At 42.2% G+C, this 15,659-nt stretch overlaps 1 protein-coding gene across 1 annotated transcript in view; it reads left to right on the top strand.

Moving 5' to 3' along the window:
- The window catches only part of LOC128572512 (zinc finger protein 726-like), a 440,502-nt gene that overhangs the window by 91,205 nt on the left and 333,638 nt on the right, over nt 1–15,659 (top strand). The gene's annotated exons all lie outside the window — the stretch shown is intronic.

The following is a 15,659-nucleotide window of genomic DNA, read 5'->3' on the forward strand; positions in this document are numbered from 1 at the left end:
CTTTCCCCAGCACCAAAACTTTGGCCAATTCTGACTTCAAAGTCTAAACACTCTTTAGGTCCCTACTATGAACAACTGACTTCAAGGTGAAACATTTCCTGACCCAGCCGATAATTTCTCCACCCTCTTTTCTGTCCTCATCTAATTTGTTTGATCTTCTCTATGATAGAAAGCCATTAAGTGTGATGTTTGCCGACCTTATACTTAATGCTTTCCCTAAGAAATACTTCCTTACAAAATGAAGAATTTATTTCTTATTGTTGGACAATAAGATGTAATTGCAGGCTGGGTGGCCATAGCTCAGTGGTTAGAGTGCCAGCCACATGCTCTGGGGCTGGTGGTTTCGAACCCAGCCTGGGCCTTCTAAACAACAACCACAAAAAAAATCTGGGTGTTGTGGCAGACACCTGTAGTCCCAGCTACTAGGGAGACTAAGGCAAGAGAATTGCTTGAGCCCAAGAGTATATGAGGTTGCTGTCATCTTTGATGCCATGGGACTCTACTGAGAATGATAAAATAAGACTTTGTCTGAAAAAAAAAATGCAATTTCAAATTTCTACTCTTAAATCATGTCTATAAATAGCCCCAGAACAAACCAGCTAAACCTTCAGGAAGGGCATCGCATCACCACTCACTAACATCAAACACATCTGCCTTTGGGTCCCCAGCTGTCCAGGGCTCTTCAGCTCCTCTCAGTACAAAGGGTTCCTCCCATGGCTGGTGGGAAGAGGCTGTGACCTTGCAAGAGAGACATCATCCTAAGTCCTCAATGACCACCATTTCCAGAACTGAGATTGATATTGGCTTAGTGCCTGGTCTCAAACCTTTGGTCCCCAGACAAGGTTGGTCATTTACTCTTGAATGACAAAATCTCAAGCGTTTAAAAAAACCCACCAAAATCCTGCAAACTCAGTGTTGACGTCAATAGGATAGATGAAAATTATAATGCACTTACATTACTTACGTCAGCATGAATATCAAAATTATCTATTTTGTCAGAAAATCATGATGTCATTTAATTATTCATTCCATGAAAAAAAATCATTAGAAATCAATCATCTCAGAACACTTCTTTAAGTTCGCAAGTCCCCGTTTATAGTATTTTACATTAAGCTTCACGCTTCAGATGACAGAATACAGAACAGTGTTAACTGTTACAGGTTCTCCACTCCCTCTAAGAGAGGAACTGATGTTTTGTGAATATTTACATTTCATCAATTGATCTACCACACTTTCATGTGGAAATGTATTCCTTTTTATGGAGCCATAAAGCAATCCACACTTTGTCTCTTTCTTATTCTTAATATCATTGCAAACTTAAGTTCTGAGTTATAATTTGAAATTATCCTCAAACAATAAGAGATTGCAGAAGCTAACAAACTCAGTAAGAAAGAAAACAAAAGCGATTTCCTTTTTATGAATTAATAGGTGACTAGATATTTCATTCCCTTTTCTGAACTTCACTTCTGTCTTGCCTTTTCAGGGAAATTTTTTTATTCCTTATGTTCTGTTGATGAATTACAGTTTACAATTAATGAAAAATTGAAGTTGAAAAGAAGAAATAAAGCTTTTAAAGGCAAAAACTTTAGGGAGTGTCAATGGTGACTGTAATAGAGATTTCTTACTCATTTTTCAAATAAGGTCATCCTGTACCTTGGGACAAGCTTCCACCCTCATTCTCTTCACAGAATTGCTCAATGGCCACCCTCCCAAGAGAAACTGCACTGTAGCTTTGAATTCACATGAAGTGCGTGTATTGGGTTCCAGGTATTCATTTTTTTCTAGAAATGGAGTCTCATTCTGTCATACTGGGTATTGCGTCATTGCATCATACCTCATGGCAAACACAAATACCTGGGTTCCAGAGATCCTCTTTCCTCAGTCTTCTGAGTAGCTGACATTGGATGAGTATGTGCCCCGATGCCTGGCTTGTTTTTCTATTTTTAGTATACATGGAGTCTCGCTCTCACTCAGGGTGGTCTCAAAATCCTAATGCCTAGGCAATCCACCCACCTCATCCTCCCAGAGCGCTAGGATTATAGGCGTGAACAACCTGGCCCAGCACTGTGCAACAGGTTTTAATCTGTCTGGCTGGGGATGGGTAATCTTTATCCTTTGGGATAGTTTTCCTACCTTGAAACATGTGAGAATACAGAGGGGAGAAAAATTTTTTGCATTTTCCTCTGAATACCAGAATATGAAGAGCTGAATAGTAATGTCTCCCAGAAATGAAAAGTGAGGCTGGTATAACCAAGATTAAAGTCCCAATGAGGTAGCTGGTTACATGTAGGGTGTACTATGAGAGGACCCTCAAACTGAAAGACACTCATTTACACACCTCAGGGGCTCTAGCCCCATACTTCCTGTAGGGAAGAAATCCTCAGGACCCTGAGAAAAGTATAGCTATTTGGGAGACAGGAAAAAAACAAAAAAAGCAGGCCAGAAACCAAACTGCATGATTACAGAGGCCCCCTTCCCATAGTTCTATAAATCCTCAGGACTCTGACAAGAGTATAGCAACGTGGGAGGACAGCTGGCGATAGAAAGCATGTCCAACAGCAAATGGCATGGTCACAGAAACCCCCTCCCCACTCTTTCAGAAATGCTTCAAGGCTGTTGTTGGTTTTGTTTTGTTTGTGTGTGTTTGTGTGTGATTTTTGCTGGGGTTGGGTTTGAACCCACCACCTCCAGCATATGAGGCCAGAGCCTTACTCCGTTAAGCCACAGGCTTCACCCAAGGCTGGTGTTCTTGGGAAACATGAGAATCTCCTACCTTGGTCTTGGCTGGCTCTAGAGATAAGGTCTTCATGGAAGATGAACAGTTTGTGTGGAAGGCAGTAATGCTAATATCACTCTCGAACACAGCATCATTCACTCTGCAGCAATAACTTCCCTCACCTCTCATGACCCCTTCCCACATTTCAACTACACTAATAAAAGTCTCTTGAAGCTGTATGAGGGGGGATGACTTTGGGTCAGACTCCATTCTGCTCCATTAAAATAAACCCTGTCCTTAATCCCTGGACTGGTCTTCTTGCTTTCTTGGGGACCGTGGCCGGATTCTATCCCTAAACCTGTGACTTCAGGCTGATAATAAGGCCTTTTTAATGTTGTCAAAGGCCCGCTGTTGGCTGGCACCCCACTCGAAGGGAGTGCCTTCCTTGGTCAAAGGGTAGAGGGGAGCTGCCAGAGTAGCAAACCCCGGTATCCATAAGTGGCAGAACCCCGCAGTTCCTAAGAATTCTCGCACCTGGCGGGGCGAGCGGGGAACTGGAATCTGAGTCACAGTATGCTTCCTGGCTTCTGTTAACCATCTCTGCCCTCCTCTTAAGGTGTAACCCAGGTACGTTACCTCTTTCTGGCAGATCTGGGCTTTTTTAGCAGAGGCTCGATATCCTAAGCAGGCTAGTTCTTCTAGCAACAGTTCTGTGCCCCGATAGCACTCTTCCTTTGTCGTTCCAGCTAGTAGTAAGTCATCTACATATTGTAGGAGCGTTACCTGAGGGTGGCTGGCACGAAAGTGAGCTAGGTCTTGGTGGAGGGCTTCATCAAAGATGGTTGGGGAGTTCTTAAACCCCTGTGGAAGTCGGGTCCATGTCAATTGCCCCGTTGTTCCAGAGTCTGGGTCTCTCCATTCAAATGCGAAGATGTTCTGGCTAGAGGTTTGTAGTCGGAGGCAGAAGAAGGCATCCTTTAAATCCAGGACAGTGTACCAGATATGGTTTGGAGGGAGAGAGCTTCACAGATTATAAGAGTTAGGCACGGTGGGTGGATGTCTTGCGCCCGCTTGTTTACTTCTCTTAAGTCCTGCACAGGGCGATAGTCTCCTATGCCGGGTTTCTTGACGGGTAATAAGGGCGTGTTCCATGGTGACTGGCATTTTACTAGTATGCCGAGCTGTAGGAGACGCTGAATGTGAGGCTTAATTCCTTCCCGAGCTTCCTTAGTCATAGGATATTGGCGCACTGCCACAGGAGTGGAAGTAGCTTTGAGTTCTATGACTATAGGCGGCCTTTCTGCGGCCAGTCCCATTCCAGCAGTTTCGGCCCATGCCCCGGGATATTTTTCTAGCCAGTCATGTATGAGACTAGTCCCTTTCTCCCATTGCTTTTCAAAGAGTCTATGTTCATCCTCCAAACGCATGGTCAGGGCTGTTACTCTCTTATTCTGGGTTCCCTCTGGGCCATCAGGAGTGAAGGTGATCTGGGCTTCCATTTTGGTGAGTAAATCTCTCCCAAGGAGGGGCGCAGGGCACTCAGGGATAATTAAGAACGAGTGGGTTACCCGTCCCACTCCCAGATCTACTGATCTTCGGGTAGTCCATGAGTACTGCTGATGCCCTGTGGCCCCTACAACCCAGGATTTTTTCTTGGAGACGGGTCCTGATGGTTCAAGTAGGACTGAGTGTTGAGCTCCGGTGTCTACAAGGAACTCAACTAGCTTCCCCTCCACCTTAAGTATTACCCTAGGCTCAGGGAGGGGTTCCGAGCCCCGTCCCCGCTAATCTTCTTCTTCCTCTAAGGCCAGTACTTTTTTGGAGAGTTCTTTCTTTTTTTTTTTAGGACATTCCCTGGCCCAGTGCCCCTTTTCCTTACAGTAGGCACATTGATCCTTATCTAATGGGATGAGGTTGCTCAGGCTACCTGACTTCTTAGTTCTACCTTGGGTCTGTTCCTGGCTTTTCTCCCCTACTACTGCGGCCAAAATCCGTGTTAAGTTTTTCTCCTGTCTTCGGTCTCTCTTATTTTCCCTTTCTTCTCTCTCTTTCTCCTTTCTCTGCTCTTTTTCTTCCTCAGTTTCTCTTTAATGGTTTACTTTCTCAGCTTCCTTAACTAAATCCTGCAAGGTATAGTCCTGCAATCCTTCAATTCTCTGCAGCTTTCTTTTAAAGTCTACAGCTGACTGCCCTATGAAAGTCATAGCCACGGAAGCCCTCTGTCCTTCAGAGGCAGGGTCAAATGGGGTGTAGCGCCTAAAAGATTCCATTAGGCTCTCAATAAACACTGAGGGGGGTTCCGTGTCCCCCTGTATTACTTCTCTTACATTAGCCAAATTAGTGGGGCGTCTTGCCGCCCCACGGAGGCTAGCCACTAGAGCCTGGCGATAGACTGTCAGTCGCTCCCTACCATCTGCCGTGTTGAAGTCCCAGTCAGGTCTGGAGAGGGGAAAGGCAGCCTCGATGATGTTGTGGAGCTGGGTAGGACGCCCGTCCACCCCGAGCACATTCTTCCTAGCTTCTAGTAAAATCCTCTCCCTCTCTTCAGTAGTGAAGAGAATTTGTATGAGCTGCTGGCAGTGATCCCATGTGGGCTGATGAGAGAACATCAGGTACTCTACCAGCCCAGTCAGGCTTTGGGGGTCTTCTGAAAAAGGGGGGGGGATTAGTTTTCCAGTTATACAGGTCTGTGGAAGAAAATGGCCAGTACTGGAGGGGCTGGAGAGGAGGTGGTCCCTCATCTGTTGCCACCGGCGGGGGGCCGTATGCCCTCAGGGGCAGGGCAACAGTAGTGTCAGGAGACATTCCTCCCTGGCAGTGACTTCTGGTACCTTGTGCGGGCCCCAGTGAAGGTTCTCCCGGGGGTGCAGTGGGGGCAATCACCGGATCTGGAGATGCTGGTCCTCCCTACCCCCCGACGGGAGCCAAGGCGGGAGGGTAAGGGGGAGGAGGGGCGGTGGGTGGAGGAGAAGATGATCAGTCTGAATTTCCAGGTAGATCTTCTTAGGGGGGTCCGAGCTTTCGCCCCCTTTTCTGTAACCGGAAGATTGGACAGCGAGCACCCAAGGATTAGATGGGGGCCTGGATGTGGCAGTCCACGGCCGAACCCAGGGGGACGGATTCTGCACCAGGTCCTGCCAGACTATGATGTAAGGTTGTTGATCCGGATGGGCTCCCGGTCCTCTCTGAAAAACAATCTCTTTGATAGCAAAAATAAGAGAGAAGTCAAAGGTTCCTCCTGAGGGCCAGCCGACATTAAAAGTAGGCCACTCCGAGGAGCAGAAAGTCTGCCATGGGCCTTTTTTAACCTCTACTGACAGATCACGACCTCTTCTCTTCACTTCAGTCCAATGATCTAGAGTTAAACTCAGAGGGGTTGTCACAGTCTGTCCCATTGTCAGTGGATATGTCAGAAACACAAATAACAGTAATAACAGAAATATTACAGGTACAAGGACCCACCTACCACACTTGGTCCTTCACAAGCCTATAACAGAATCAGATGGGCGCGTTTCCCGTAATTTTTGATCAAACAACCAGACTCGACCAGCGCCCTTACAGCAGGAGAAAACCAGGCGTCCCTGGTTCTCCTCAGTTCCTGGGGCGTCCCCCAGGGTTTCAGCCTGTGGTCCTCGGGCACGTCTACCGACCACTGTCCGGCCACTCTCACGAGGTGCCTAACGGCTGCGAAATCGAAAGCGCGCACACACAGTCAAACAAAAGGACTGAAGACACAGACTAGACAGTTTTCGGGTACCCCTTTCTTACCTCCAAGGTCGACTCTGCAGGTGAGGGGTGGTCGTTATATCCCGGACGAGCCCCCAAATGAAAGACTTGGGGCAGAACCCCCCACTCTGCCCGGAGCTCTGACCACCCCAATCAACCGCAAGAGACGTCGCTTGATGCAAAAATGCAAGAGGATTTTTATTAAAGCATGCTGGGACTTGACTCACAACTCTTTTAGGAGCCGAGAAGTCAAGCCCCGCACAGCAGTTTTTTACAAGCTTATAAAGGCAAAAACTACAAAGTAGGCGGGAATAGCAGACATGCCGGGGGCTCTAACAATAAAGTAAGAGGGTATAGACACAGCTGGGGCTGTGACCAGATAAGAAGAACTCTGGTTCATTATTCAACTGTCTTAAGACAAGACTAACAGTCAAATATTTGCTTAATAGTAAACATTTGCTGCAGCTCCTGGGGCTATCTCCTGGAACAGTTACAAAAGGTCACATTCCTATGGTAGGGAGTGAGAAGTGGTCACATTCTCATGGTAATATTTTCTTTCAACATGTGTGAACCACCACATTAGGCAAAGCATTTTTTTTTGTTTTGTTCGAATTTTTTTTTTCTGGGTATCCTCTTTATTATAATCTACCAGTTTTAAGAGGTTGATCTTTACAGTGAAATAATACAAAAATTAGAGGGGGGAGCAGCACCCGTGGCTCAAGGAGTAGGGCGTTGGCCCCATATCCTGGGGGTGGTGGGTTCAAGCATGGCCCCGGCCAAAACTGCAAAAAAAAAAAAAAAAATATATATATATATATATTTATATATATTAGAGGGGAGGAGGAAAGGGAATTGATGTGCACTCACCTAAAGGGTACAATGTAGGTGTATATGGCACACCTGCTAGGAGAGGGGCACATCTACAACAGGGACTTGACCACACAAACAAACAATGGAACCTAATTGTTTGTATTCTATTAAAGGAGGTTTATTGTAAGCCAAACTTGAGGACCACGAACAGGAGCCTCACCCAAGAAACCTAAGGCAAATGAAGTGGTGGTTGTGGGGTTCCAGATTGGTTTAACACATTTTAGGGATTCAAGAATTACAGGTGAGGTCATATACCAATACTTCAAAAACATATATTGATTCCCCCCCCCCAAGTGGTAAAACATCCTGAAGGGGAAACTTACAGGTTGTAGCTGGGTTTAAAGATTCTTTTGCTGACAATAGGCTGAAACAGACAGACTCTGTCTAAAAGATTAGGAGTCAGTGATGAGGAATGCTTCACACACCTGCTAAGTTAATTGAAAACAAAAGGCCCGAGGGACACAATTGGTTTGTTATGTACATTGAGGACCTGCAGCCTTGCATAGCCTTAGGCCAGTTAATGAGTCACAAAGGACTTCAAGGAGAGGGGGCAGGATGAGGCAAATCTTTTCTCTGGCCTCCTGTTTACCAACTCAGTTTTAGGAAGCCTCCTTGCCAACAGGGGGTCCCAGACAATCAGTCACTGACCAGAGAGCCTTAAGATTTTACTTTAGTTAAAAATAAAAAATAAAACAGCTAAAGGAATATTTCCATTGTTTCAATTTATTTTTTTCTTTTTAAAGAAAGAGTGTCACTCTGTTGGCCCAGGATACTGTGATGGGCATTCTAGCTCACAGCAACCTCAAACTCTTGGGCACATCAGATTATTTTTACCTCAGTCTCCTAAGCAGCTGTGACTACAACGCCCACAACAAGACCCAACTTGTGTTTTTATTTTTAGAGGAGACGGGTTGTCATTCTTTCTCAGGATTATCTGGAACTACAGAGCTCAAGCAACTTGCCAAAGACTGCCAGGCATTGTGGCACATGTCTGTAGTCCTAGCTACTCTGAAGGTTGAGGCAAGAGGATGATGGCTCAAAACCAAAAGTTTGAAGTTTCTGTGAGCTAGGATGCCAGGGTACTACAACCACAGCAAGAGTGAGACTCTGACTCAAAAAGAAAAAAAAAAACTTTCATTCTTTTTTGTTTTTGTTTTTTTGAGACAGAGTCTCAAGCTGTTACCCTGGGTAGAGTACAGTGAGTCACAGCTCACGGCAACCATAAACTTTTGGGCTTAAGCGATTCTCTAGCCTCAGTCTCCCAAGTAGCTGGGACTACAGGAGGCTGCCACAATGCCTGGCTATTTTTGGTTGCAGTTGTCATTGTTTTTAGCTGGCCTGGCCATGTTCCAACCCTCCAGCCTCAGTCTATTTGGCTGGTGCTGTAACCATTGTGCCACAGTCGCCAAGCCTTTTCCCTTTCATTCTTTGACCCAAATGACATATTCAAAAGAGAAAGGATTACAAATTCATTCACCTACTAGCTGTATGGGGAAATCACAGAGAGAGAGATTAGACCAAACTCCTCCTGGGGTTCAGAAGCTTAAGGACAGTTTTCATAAAAGAAGAGATGGTGATACACACCATTCTCATGAAGGCCAAACAGTGATTAGAAAATGAATGGACCAGGAAGAAACAAACTGTCTTGTAGATGATTCTTTTAGGAATCTGAATGAACTTGAGAGGCAGAAATTTTGTTGAGGAAAAAAATCATCCTTCAAGAATGACTGGATTTTCCAACTGCACTAGTTAAGGCAGTAACAGGAAAGCAATACAAGGCAACTGTTTTTATTTTATTAAGAAGTTTTGGGCGGCGCCTGTGGCACAGTGAGTAGGGCACAGGCCCCATATGCCGAGGATGGCGGGTTCAAACCCAGCCCTGGCCAAACTGCAAAAAAAAAAAAAATAGAAGGGCGTTGTGGCGGGCGCCTGTAGTCAAAGCTGCTCGGGATGCTGAGGCAGGAGAATCGCGTTAGCCCAAGATTTAGAGGTTGCTGTGAGCCATGTGACGCATCGGCACTCTACCCGAGGGCGGTACAGTGAGACTCTGTCTCTACAAAAAAAAAAAAAAGAAGCTTTTTTTTGTTGTTGCATAAGGACTTTTTATAGAGTCCATCCCTACTCTTCTAGGTGAGGGAAGCAATATTAACTTATAAAGAACTTGATATTCAGGCTTATTTCTGAAAAGCTTTTACATTTTTAAAAACAGTCAGTATGCCAGTCCTAATTTTTGGAAGCATCATTTGCTGCACCCCAACATCAACTGACCAGGGAGCAAAATTTAGGCTTAAACAATCACAAATTGCTAATTCTCCTCTGGTTGCAAAACCAGGAAATAGTCACATGGATAGTCCAAATACTGTGAATGAATAACCATATCCAGTCAGTTCTTGAATTTTGTTTGGTTCCTTATGCACCTTGTAAAGCCTTTCATTCAATCACACTTCACCTCCAACCTGGGGCCTCTGAATTATAACTCATGGCCGAGGGTCCTGCTATTCATGAACTGCTGTTTGTTCAAAAAATTAAACTCTTTAACCTTTTAATGTTACCTCAGTGTATTTTAACAGAAGAATGGAGGGACTGGGAGCCTCACGGACCATAGACCCTCCATTCAACTAGCCACATACACCCGACTGGAATTGTTCCCGGAACATCCTTCCACTGTCACATTAGAGGGATGTGGTCCTGCAGGCAAACGGCTGCTCAGAGATTGCTCTGGGACATGGTCAAAATAACCACTGGAGAAAGGAGCAGGATGCACATGGTCCCAGCTGCCTGCCCAACAGCAACCTTAGCCAAGAGGGTTCTGATGGCCAAGGGTGCCAGTGGCAAACTACTGTTTTAAGATTTCAAAGCTAAAGTGACATGGCCCCTGATCCTGCCACAGCCATTTTTGTCTTCAAACAGCTCCCACTCTCAGGACACCTCATTCAATATACTCACCATTTCTTTCTTTCTTTCTTTTTAAATTAAATCATAGCTGTGTACATTAATGTGATCATGGGGCACCATACACTAGTTTCATTGACCATTTGACACATTTTCATAACACTGGTTAACATAGCCTTCCTGGCATTTTCTTAGTTATTGTGCTAAGACATTTACATTCCACATTTACTAAGTTTCATATATACCCTTTCTCTGTATCCAAGGTATACCTCCGACTTCCCTACAGATCTCCCAGGACCTGCAGGTTACAAGGTGAGAGAAGCTGCAGGAGAGACACCTGGGTCCTCCTGGAGATGCCACAGTGAAGAGGACATGACAGCTTGGCGCTCAGAGCAACAGAAAACTCCTGCACAAGGTCCTGTATCCACCTCTACTTCAGGCCGTACCTCTGATTGGATAATTCTTAATGCAACTTCCCTGATTGGATAGGACTTCAGGCCTCACCTCTCTGACCTTGAGTGACAGGAGATACAATTAGACAAGCAGCTGAATGAGACCAGAATGCCAACGTTATCTTGTCTGGAGTGTATTCTATTTTTTTCTTTATTATTATTTTTTTATTTTGGGGGGCAAGGACCATAATATTATCCATCTAGACATTCCAGGGCCACCTCCTTATGACAGAGTAGCTATTTAACAAATATGAACTGAATGAATGAAAATATACTTACCGAGTGTTTAATTTGTTCTACTCTTGGGAACCTATTGTTAAGTAAGAGCTAGTCCCCGTTTTCAAGACATTTCCTTTTTCCTTGTCTTTTTTTTTTTTTTTTTGAGACACATTTTACTTTCTAGCCCTTGATAGTTTGTCATAGAGACATACGTCACAGCAACCTCCAACTCTTGGGCTCAAGTGATTCTCTTGCCTCAGCCTCCCAAGAAGCTGGGACTACAGGTTTCTGCCACAAACGCCCAGCTATTTTTAGAGACGAGGTCTTGCTATGACTCAGGCTGATCTCCAACCTGTGAACTCTTTCAATTCACCCACCTCGGCCTTCCAAGTGCTAGGATTACAGATGGAAGCCACTGAGCACTATGTCATTGATTTGAAGACAGTGTTCAGTGATTAATTGGTGTGCCATGAAAATGTTTTTTGTTTTCAAATTTTTTATGAAAACTTTTATGTATCACTAAATTATTTTTGAAAGACATTCAGAGCACAGTAGGTATGCATATCAATGTTTAAACCTCTTTAAAGTGATTATACATGTGTAACTTGGTTATACAAATAAATATTTTGTTGTTCTAATCAACGCACACGCACTTATTTCTAAACTGTGTAGGAGAGAGTCTTAAAAAGCAAAGTTTTGGAACTCATCCGTAGATGATGCAATTTAACAAGAATTTGCCAATGAACACCAATATATGTGAAAAATATCCAAAGTCAATGAAGCCATATGACATAGCAAATCCTCATTGTGTCTGAAGTAGTAATATCGTGTAGCTTGTATTGCACATGAACAGGTTGTACAATTCTGTCTGGATTTGAAATTGTGAAGTAGTTGGACACAAATGCTTTGGAAATCCAAGTTTTGAAAATTTTTCAAGTTTGTTTAATTAATTCCTGTTTTTTTTTTTAACATATGAGTTTTTCTCTGTTTATTTTTACTATTTTGGATTTGGCATTTTTAATTTTTATTACATGGTGTTCAAGTAAAATGGACAAGTCTTGAATAAAGAAACAAAAATTAGAAGATGACACTAGTGTGTTAAATACTGTTTCATGCAGTACCTGAGTGACTAAATTAAAATCAACTAGTTATCAAAATAGTGGAAAATATTTAATATTTGTTTCGTATATAGTAAAAGAAATCTACCATGTCCACATGCATAATTTGTGGGGAAACATTAACATTGGTATATTAATCTCTGGTTCTTAGCAAATTAAAGAGACATTTACAACCGAGACATTCCCACTTGTCTGAAAAGCTGATGAAAAATTTCAAATGACTTGCAATTTGTTATACTAAAGAAGTAAATATATGGACCAAATATGCACAAGAAGGCAATCACTCAGTTACAGAAATTGTAGCTAGAAAAATGAAATCTCATAGTAGTGCAGAATCCCTTATTTTACCAGCCTGCTATGCAATTGTTAAAACAATAGAGTATAGGAAAAGGAAATTTTAAAAATTCTGCTTTCAAATTTAAAAAATGTTTAGCATGTTAAGAATTTATTTGAAAGTATAAAGTCTCAAATAATATCTCACTGCAAAGATGAACAGGTCTGCAATTCCATTGGATTAATCTGCTCACGTCAGTGGTAAGCCCCAGCTTTTAGCATTCATTAGATGTTTCTCTAAAGAAGAAATCATAAAACAGTTTCTATTTTGTCAACCACTGCTGACGATAACAAAGGACCAAGATATTTTTGATTTTATTGGCAATTACATTAATTCTAATAACTTGTCTTGGAATTCCTGATTAAGTATTTGTATGGCTGGAATGCTGTCTGTGTTCAGAGGAGTAAAGGGATTTGCTAGGCTTGCACAAAAAAATCCAAAAATTCCATTGACCCAGTTTTCTATTAACAGAAGTGGTATCGTCAAAATTAGTAGTGCCCAAATTTAAAAAGGTCATACAAGAAACTATTAAAATTATAAATTATATAAAAACAAGGGCATTGGAATCAAAACTATTTGCAGAAGTATGTTCCTCAATGGATGCTTCTCACATGATCATCTTATTGCATATGGAAATGAGATGGTTATCTCCAGGAAAAATTCTATCAAGATTTTATGAATTGGTGGATGACTGTGGCTCAATGAGTAGGGCGCCAGCTCCATGTACTAAAGGTGGAGAGTTTGAATCCGACCCCTACCAAACTACAACAAAAAAATCGGCAGGCTTTGGGGCGGGCACCTGTAGTCCCATCTACTTGGGAGGCTGAGGCAAAAGAATCACCTAAGCCCAAGAGCTGGAGGTTGCTGTGAGCTGTGATGCCACAACACTCTACCAGAGCAACAGCTTGAGGCTCTGTCTCAAAAAAATAAAAATAAAAAATAAAAATAAATAAAAGAGAGCATGCAGTCAAAATGTTTGAGCTAGTGGAAAGGTATAAGCTGGATAAAAATATGATTGCACACATTTTACAAACTATAGATTTACTGTACACAATTTTTTTTATTTTATACATATTTTAAAAAGAAAAAATTCCTGCCACTGTCCTTAACATAGTATCTCTAGACTAAGAAATCCCTTTTTTTTATGTGTGTCTGTGTCAGCAAATTAAAATATTACAGGAGAGGAAAGGTTGACAGAAATGAGAAATGACAAGTAAATGCAATTAAAGTGTTCAACAACAGTTACTGCAACCTTTTGGTTATCTCTCAAAGGTAAATTTTGAAATAATACCAAAAAAGCAATAAAAATATTTCTTTCATGCTCAACATCATGTTTGTGTGAAGCAAGCTTTTCAGCAATGAGTAGTTTCAAAAACAAAAATTGATCACAGCTAGAATCCTTTCAGGGATATTTAAGAGTATGCCTTTGAAAATTTCACATTGCAATGGAGATAATCTTTAAAAAAGTCCACTCTAGGTATCCTATTAATGATAAATAATAATAAAGAGAAAAATAAATAAATATGATAAGTATTTTTAAAAAATTCTGTCATCTTTTGGGTGGCGCCTATGGCTCAATGGAGCAGGGCACCAGCCCCATATACCAGAGGTGGCGGGTTCAAACCCAGCCACAGCCAAAAAAACTGCAAAAAAATTTTTTTTGTCATCTTTTTATTACAAAGTATAAGAAATAATTTTAGGCTGGGCATAGGGAATCACACCTGTAACCCTAGCACTTTGAAACGCCAAAGCAGTTAGATTGCCTGAGCTCACAGTTTTGAAACCAACCTGAGCAAGAGCGACACCCCATCTCTAAAAATTGTTGGGCGTGGTGGCTGGCACCTGTAAACACAGCTATTTGCGTGGCTGAGGCAAGATAATCACCTGAGCCCAAGAGTTTGAGGTTGCTGTGAGCTGTGATGCCCCAGGACACTATGGAGGGTGACAAAGTTAGACGGTCTTAAAAAATTAAATAAATCAGTAATTTTCTTTCATATTTTTGCCCTGCACAGTACGTTTTATTTTTCTGTGTGTGTATGTTTTGAGACAGAGTCTTACTCTGTTCCCCTGGCTAGACTATTGTGATGTCATCATACTTCATAGCAATCTTAAACTCTTAGACTCAAGAGATGGTCTAGTGTACACCGTACTTCAGGAATATAGTAATGCCCTATTATGCCTGATTAGGTTTTGTCTATTTTCAATAGAGGCAGTATCTCACCTTTGCTTAGGCTTGTCATGAACTCCTGAGCTTAAGCAATGCACCTGCCTCAGCCTCCCAGAGTGCTAGGATCACAGGCAAGAGTCACTGCATCAGGGGCTTTATTTTGTTTGTGTTAATAAAAAAAAATCAAAAAATGTATTTTTTTTTACCTTTTTAAAATTAACTTAATGTAAGTGTGCCACAGAAGTTTAAAAAGTGTGTCCTGAAATAAAAAAGGGGTGAAAAACACTGGTCTTCCATGGTTGCTGCAGCAGGCAACACCTTTAGACAATGGGGCCAGAACTTGGTTCCTAAGAATAGATATGTAGAGAAATATTCCACCAGCCACAACTCTTTTTTAAATTCCTGTACTAAAACTTCTACACTGTCTTTCTTTTTTCCATCCATATACAATAGAAATGGTTTGTCTAAATTAGGTATTCCCAAAGCCAGAACACAGGTCAAGTCTTCCTTTAGTCCCTGAAAGGTTTTTGTAGCTCCCTTCCACATATCAAAAGTTTAATTTTACCTTATGTTTCATATGAGAGTTTTCCTATGTTGCCAAATCAAGTGATTCAAATTCTGTGATTCAGGTACTCCCAGAAATTCTCTTACATGTTTTCTAGTAGTTAGGGTATTTAGGGAGCACAGGGTCTGAACGGTCCTTGAAGATGGTTATTGCTGTTCTGGGATTGTCAAAAAAACCGATTAGGTCACAACTAGCATACATAATTGAGATTATTCCTTTGCAACCTTAAAGCTTTTTCTTCTGAGGAATTCCGGAGTCAGGTATGTGTTCCCTGGTGTTTGGTATGAAGTGTCAAGGAAAGGTTAGTGGTACCATGACAATGGAACAAATGAGCAGACCAAGAAGACACAGGTATGTAAAAGGCCAAAATTTATTAAAGCATAGTGCACTCCAAAATAAGACCATATGAACCCTGTCTAGTGGAGAAGACCTCGGGTTTAATAAGATTTTTCCCCTTTATGCTGATTTCTCAATTCTATGTTAAGTGATGGTGTCTAAAAGAAATATGATTTTTTTTTATTTTTTTGTAAAGGGGGAACATTTCTAGAATGGAGAGTCCTCCCATGTTCTATCCCTGTAAGGTAATTTTCAAAAGTTTTC

The sequence above is a fragment of the Nycticebus coucang genome, chromosome 20 (genome assembly GCF_027406575.1).
Source record: "Nycticebus coucang isolate mNycCou1 chromosome 20, mNycCou1.pri, whole genome shotgun sequence".
NCBI lineage: Eukaryota > Metazoa > Chordata > Mammalia > Primates > Lorisidae > Nycticebus > Nycticebus coucang.